The following is an 8154-nucleotide window of genomic DNA, read 5'->3' as shown; positions in this document are numbered from 1 at the left end:
GCTGTTTTGTTAGTCTTCATGACTGAGAAGAGCTTCTCACACAGATATGTAGTACCAAACATACACAAGGTTCGAGCCGCATGTAGACGGAGCTGGAGCATTTTGCGGAATGGAGTGAATAAACTGTGCGGCCCTGCAGTATCGACTTTGCCTTCAGTGTGCCATTACACTGCAGCTCAATCACCTCCATCTGAATCTGCACAGGTGCAGTTTCCACATCGACGGCAAATGGGTTGCGAAACAACTCAAAATTCTTTTTTTGTTCTTCAAAGTCACCAAAGCACCGTGCGAACTCAGTGCGCAGTGCGCTCAGTTTATCAGCAAAGTGCGATTTGGGAACACCGCAGCCGACTTGGTTCAACATTACTTGGCAACAGGGAAAGTGGGGCAAGTTGCACTGGTGCATTTGTGTCTCCCATAAAAGCAGCTTCACTTGAAATCACTTTGTGATTTTGCACGGGTAAAAACGTCTGCTGAAGTGTCAGATTCTTCTTTAACTCTTCTGCTTTCTGTATCTTGTGCATTGCATTCAGGTCTTTCAGGTTATCTTGACGTTTTGTCTCATAGTGCCGTCTTAGATTAAATTCTGTAATTACAGCCACATTAGCTCCACAAATGAGACACACGGGTTTACCGGCAATGTCAGTAAACATATACTCAGCCTCCCATCGGTTTTAAAGGCTCTATGTTCAGAATCACCTTTTCTCTTTGGCATCGTGTGGGCTAGCTTCGTAATAACTTGCAGCATCATAAGCTAGACTTGATTAACGCGGTAAGTGTTGGCAAGGCAGCTGAAGCGCTGCATTATGGGATCTGTAGTTTATTGTGTTACCAGCGCTTCATATCCCTGGGCCATTAATAACAATAATATATAAAATGATCTCGCGGGCCGGATATAATTACACGCTGGGCGGATGTGGCCTGCGGGCCTTGAGTTTGACACATATGGACTAAATAGAACTTGAAAAGATATATTTTTCAAATGTGATCGCGCAATTCAGATCAAGTTGACACGCACTACAGTACATCGAGCCCACGTGCTATTGTGGTTTTGCCTACGTGCCCCCTCGCTCTTACTTTTTTACCATTCATCTAATGAATACACTGAGTATGGCTTTACCAAAACAATCATTGATCGCGAATAAAGTATCCATTAATCATAAAGCTTCAATTGGTGATCTGTTCTTCTGCATTAACCGCATATTTTTTCATACGTCTCAAACCAAGGGGATGCAAGGCTAAAATGAACCGTGAAGCGTGTGTACATACTCAGTGCATCCCCTCTCGGGACTCGAACCTCGGACGCCGGCGCTAGAGGCAAAGCCTCTACTATTGCGCCACGGCGTGTGGTTTATCTATTTGAGCGTAGCAGTGTAATTCGGTTTTTGTTCAGCACTCTTTGGAACTGTTGCTTTTTGTCTGCTCACTGTCTCAGTTCACGTGAGCCGCTGAATATGGTTTTATATGTCACTCGCTCGCTTCTAATTGTTTCGCTGCCTTCTTAATTATATAATGTATGTTTTCTTCAGCGGTTTTTGGAGCTCTTCCTGGTTTTCTACGTAATGATGTCACACGAAACTCCGCCCCCCACGGCTTTCGAGCTCAACTCCATTACAGTATATGCAGAAAAATAGCTTCCAGTTATGACCATTACGCGTAGAGTTTCGAAATGAAACCTGCCCAACATTTGTAAGGAAGCTGTAAGGAATGAGCCTGCCAAATTTCAGCCTTCTACCTATACGGGAAGTTGGAGAATTAGTGATCAGTCAGTCAGTCAGTGAGTGAGGGCTTTGCCTTTTATTAGTATATATATATACATATATATATATATATATATATGGAACAATGAATTCTGAATTATATCAGAGAATTCTAAAGGAAAATGTCAGGACATCTGTTCATGAACTGAATCTCAAGAGAAGATGGGTCATGCAGCAAGACAATGACCCTAAGCACACAAGTCGTTCTACCAAAGAATGGTTAAAGAAGAATAAAGTTAATGTTTTGGAATGGCCAAGTCAAAGTCCTGACCTTAATCCAATCAAAATGTTGTAGTAGGACCTGAAGTGAGCAGTTAATGTGAGGAAACCCACCAACATCCCAGAGTTGAAGCTTTTCTGTACGGAGGAATGGGCTAAAATTCCTCCAAGCCGGTGTGCAAAAGTTACCGGAAACGTTTAGTTGCAGTTATTGCTGCAAAGGTGGGGTCACACCAGATACTGAAAGCAAAGGTTCACATACTTTTGCCACTCACAAATATGTAATATTCGATCATTTTCCTTAATAAATAAATGACCGAGTATAATATTTTTGTCTCATTTGTTTAACTGGTTCCTCTTTATCTACTTTTAGGACTCGAGTGAAAATCTGATGATGTTTTAAGTCATATTTATGCAGAATGCAGCCATACACCGCATAATCAGGCCGGTTTTTTAATGATTTTTAAGCACAGGGAGAAAATTAACATTTGAAAAATCGGTAATTTAATAAATCAGCAAGAAAAGCAACATTGTAACAATACACGGAACGAACCAACACACAATCGTCCGTGACTGAAAACTGGCGGACCGCCATCGCCATGTGCCCACCTCCAACTCGTCACTTGAGTCGTTGTCGTCTTTGCACAGTCCAGATGCACCTTTGACTCACATAGACTTTCCGTGTTCCTGCAGGAGCATCTAAGAAGACGCATGTTTGTCGCGGATGCGAATTGCTGTATGTAGCATGTAAAACAGTTTGCTATGGTGCACACGGTCGTGCGTCGTAACTGAAAACTCTGTTTTAAAAGACTGCTTACTTCTTGGAGTTGGTGGGCGTGACTCCTTCCTGCGTGCACCATAGGTGTCTTACTTGTCAGCGGCTTAGTGAATCCACGCCCCTTTCCTGCGTGTATTCCATGGGTGTCTTGCCTTTGTAAACCCTTTAGAATCTATATATATATATATATATATATATATATATATATATAATTCACTAACTCTCAAGCACCACTGTACAGACCCAGATAAGATGTCTCTTGCTTATTCTTTTTATGTTTCTTTTTGTCTGTTATGTTTTACTGTTAGTGTTTATCTCCAATCCATAATGCTTCAGAAATGCTTGTTTGTATTGTGTACAATACCTTTTTTTCTTCAAGCTTTCAACTTGCAGTCATTTAGGTTGAGTACATCTTTGTCTCAAATTTCCATTGCAGATTTGAATCTGGGCTTTTTAATTTTGGTGCATTAAAAGATTTGCATCTTGTTACATACAGATGAATGTATGTTGTGGTATTCTTGTGCTCAGCTTTGTGTTTTGTTGCAAAAACCTTTACGCTTTCAGTTTACTTTTAAAATAGAGAATTGTAAACTAGGTGAGATGTCTTGAATTACCCAAGAAGTTCATTTTAAGATATATACATTTCAAGATATCTAAGACAAAATCGTAATGAAGCAGAACATTTTTTATTAAATCATTTTGCAATATCGAGAACTGAACTTTATGTAAAGGTTTTTAAAGTATTTTGCTGCACTTTGAAACATTTATTATATGTATTTCAGTTATCTTAAAATGACCAGGATTTAATTTTAAGATATACTACAATGAATTTGTTACCTTGAAAGTGCTGCATTATCCATAATTTATTTTAAGATCTTTCGTTACCAGCATTGATCAGTAAATGCTAAAACCTCCATACGAAAGGAGTACCTTTAGTAGTTTGGTCTGGAGCATTCATTTTTATAACTTGTCAAGTTCAAAAATCATAAGCACTAATCTCAAAGAAGCAATCATTCCTGGTTATCAGTTTGGGAAGTTAATTTCCATATAATTCGAATCACATCATTCTACAGTGAGGGTGGTTTACAAATTTAGAACAAACAAGACAGTTGCCAATGTTCAACCAAAACTTTCTTTGTGAAACTTAATTAACCAAAAGCTACATCCATGGGTCTGCACATGTCTGTCAGTATGGCAAATGCTACAGTTCATGTTCCCAACTTTCCATAAAGGGAAAAATATCACGGGGGGGAAAATACAAGACATTCCAATAGCGAAAGCTTCACTGAAACTGGACTGTGCAACAGGACAGTAAGTATTGCTCATCAACAACCACATGTGAGAATAAAAAGATTAAGGTTTTAGAATGACCAAGTCAAACTCCAAACCTTAATGAGTTGTTGCAGCAGGGACATAGTGGAACTAACAGTTTCACTCAAAGTTTGTAAATAATTTTAAGAGATTGAAACTTGTTTGGAAAACATTTACTTTTAAGTTATTGATACTAAAAGTGGTTGTATAAATTGCTGAATCACAAGGTAGTTAGATTTTCATACATGGCTTGTGCATGTTCGCTTATAAATAATGACAAATTTAAGTCCATTATGGATTAGAATTGTCTAATTTTAGGGCTTGGTGAAGACTTGATGATTGTTATTTATTTAATACCATTGAATTAAAAAGATACTAAACATGAAAAGATGACGTTGTGTAATGTTTCTTCATATTTGTCTATTCCTCTTAAAACTAATTTGTTTATTAACCAAAATTGTGACTTTGAATCCAGTACGTCAGCATATTTGCAGGCAATGTTTATATGTATGCACTTGTATAATGTATACAAGTCATTTAACTGATATTTTTTTTACCTTTTCAGCTAAATAGCATTGTCTTTGAAATATACAGTATTTAGGATGAATGTACAGTAATAGTGCTTTTAAGGTTGATCTTTGGTAAGTCTCCAACTGTCTGTGCTAGATAATACATTTTGGTGATCTAGTATATTTTTGTAGAGGAGCACGAAGGTATAACACATTCTAAGAGTTGATTAAACTCTGTTTTGCCACAACTGTTAATGAAAATTCAGTATAGTCGCATAAAACGATGAAATTTAAACATACATTTACTTCATGGCTAGTTAAAGTTTGTAAAAAAAAGTTCTGTTTATTTGAACTTAACAAATTAGAAATTATTTTACATGACATTTATTGATTTAGCTTTTTCATATACTGTTTTTGTATTTCTGTATTTGACTTTACTTATAATTTTTAATTAAAAACACAGTTGACTTCTTTTTAATTAATCTCTTTAAGAATGTTTGCAAGTTCATTTTATCAATACAGGATTACAAGATCACCTGTCAGGACTGTTCTGCAGAGGAGGTTAAAAAAAATGTCCTCGTGTTATTTTCTTCATAATATATCTTGGCTGCATAGCTTTAATCTTACGAAGTTCAAACACTAAGGTGTATTCAGGGTTTCTATGAAAGACATAGTCAGAAAAGGATTTGGGGTAAAATGTGCCCTAGATGAAAAGTACGTGATCATTTTAATGTAGCCAATTGTGTTTTTAGTTTCTCTCTCTCTCTCTCTCTTTTTAAAAAGCAACAGTTCCTTGTGAGTTAATTTTAAATTTTGTCGCTGTCTGTCTGTGAGCCATTGTGCACAATTCTTCCAGACAAATGCCTTTTCCATGTGGGTTGCTGTTTCACTAAATACTCTCAGATCTCCTTTTTGCAATCAAGATTAAGTTGCTAAGGAGATTTTGCTTTAACTGTTGCCATTGATTTTGTGTTAATACATTTTGAATGCCTCTTGGTATTCTTTTCCAGACAAGAGAGAAAGAAAAACTTTCCTGAGTTTTGGAATTTACATTACAAATGGATCGGTGGTGTAATGAAGCCAATATAAAGTGGGCAGTTGAAAAGGTTTAAAGAAGACCACTCAAGTGAAAACTGAAGCGCTATGCAGAGTAGACACTACAGACCTAGGTTTGCAGTCCAGCTGGAAAATTGCAGTGGGAGAGTGAGTGAGTGAGAGCGAGCTAGCGCCACCTCCGGTCCAGACCACCCACTTCTCTTTTTTGCTTCTCTGTGTGTTTAAGTGTTACTGTGCTTTTTATGACAGTTTAAATTATTTAAAGATGCATTAGCTGCTTTCCTTGAAAGAAGAATTTAATTGGAGGCTGTGTAAAATTTGATGATCCCTCCGGAGAGGTTATATGAGCTGCTTCACTGAGCACACATGGGCTGTACTAAAATGACCACTGTTGAAAACATATATGCCTACTTTTTAACTCTTGCCGTGAGTGTGTGTGTGTGTGTGTGTATATATAATATATATACTATGGTGTTTCTCTGTCATCACTTTTATTTAGTTAATCCTCAAAGTGGAAGTAGGGATAATAAACTTTACACAAGACGTGATTAGTAAAATATGCAAGTATATATTATTTTTCCTTTTGATCTTTGAAATAAGGTAAATTTCTGGATTGACAAAGTCACAATAGAAACTGGAATCTCATATATACAGTATATAAGATAAGACCCCAGATGGGGAGTTAAGATAAAGACTTGGTGTGGAGCTGAAAGGTGTTGTGCTGAGGAGAAACAGATTAAGATGGTTTAGACAGGAAGAGCAATTCATTTAAATCTTGGATACTATAGAATTATATATATATATATATATATATATATATATATATATTATTTTTGAAGGAGTTATGCTGCACATCAAGATTCTCATGTATTTTTGTTCCCATTTAATTGATGATGGTGATTTTGTATACCATAAAATTGCTCAGCCAGGCATGCCTGTGATATAAAATTCCAGTTGTTGTGAGTTAACATTTTTATTGCTGTTCTATTAAGGTAATTTTTTTCTTCTTAATTATTTTAACAGTGTTATTGTTATTCTTTCAAGTTACTGTTATCTGCACCATCTAGAACAAAGAGAATAATTGTTCCACTATGCAGCATTACCCTTTCTGTTTGGCTGTAGTTATTTATTTATTTTTCTTATTTTAAAGAGGAAAATATTTGCACCATTAGATAAAATCACATCAGTGATCATTATTAAAACAATTTCCAAACGACTTGTTCAATTATTTTATTTTATAACAATGCCATTCAGTTGTCCTCATACAAGGATAAGATGGCAAATTTAAGAGATTACTTAGGGACATTTACAGTAGAATACCTTCATTTACAACTGATTTATTTCCCTCTTTTTCTATTCATTATTATATTGCCTAATGAAATATATTTTGTTAAGAGAGGAACTTTTCTGACTTAAGCTAGTTTATGTTTTCATACTTATTATGGTCTGTGTCAGTACCCAAATAATTTTTCTATCTATTGCTTGTACAAAAAATATATTTTAAATGATTAACTGCCAACCCACTGACCGATTCAGTAGCAGAGGGGATCCTCTATGCCTTGTAAGCACACTCTGCTCTTTCTAATGGCTACTATATTTCTTAGAAATGGACTGTCTGCACAAATTATTTCCTAGTTTTCTATTTTGTAATATATCAGAATGTAATATCTGAAAGTCACTACCCTGCCAGGTAAAGCATATTATGTTTTACTACTTGTGATGACCAAGGTGCTGCTTTAACCACATCCTAGTGTATGAAACCAATTTTGGTGGAAAGATAAATTATAAGCCAAATAATAAATGAAAAAAGTTTAAGATCGCAGCAGCTTAAGGCCTGTTAAAGGAATACTTCAACATTTTTTATATGTAACTTACCAAATTTAATTTTTAGTTCTGGCCAAGGAACAATTTTAATCTCATGTTTTCATGCAGAATGGAGAAAAAAAGGTTTGATATAATATAACCCAATAGTGACCAATGATGCACAATGGCAAAGGATGTGAAAAACATCAATGAAAAAATAAAATCTTGTGTTACTCATGTCACCTTCATTTATACAGTCATATGCACAAATGTGCAAAGCACATGCATTTTATTGCTAAAATATTGTTGAATAGCCACTTCTAGAGTAATCGGCTCACATCCTAAACAGGAAGCGCAATTGACACAAGACTGAGTTTTTGAATTAAAGATCTCCCTCTACCCCTCCTTTCCTGGGCATGAGTGTTATCTTCAATTCAAAATGTAGCATTGTGGGAATGTATTTCCTGTTTATGATGTACTGTATGCTGATGATTCCACCTACAAAATGTATGTATAATATGCAGCATGGTTCAAGTGCAAATAACTGGCCATCATGTGTGACATTCTAAAACAAGTCCCATCATTTCTGCTGATGTACTGTATCTACTCCAAAGCAAACCAGTTGCCTCCTTAGGCATTGACAACAAAATGAAAAATGGAAGAAACTGAATAAAAAAACTAACTAAAATCAAATGTAATCTATACTAATAAAAGGCAA

Source organism: Polypterus senegalus, chromosome 4 (assembly GCF_016835505.1).
Source record: "Polypterus senegalus isolate Bchr_013 chromosome 4, ASM1683550v1, whole genome shotgun sequence".
Taxonomy (NCBI): domain Eukaryota; kingdom Metazoa; phylum Chordata; class Cladistia; order Polypteriformes; family Polypteridae; genus Polypterus; species Polypterus senegalus.
Note: the sequence above shows the minus strand (reverse complement) of the source record.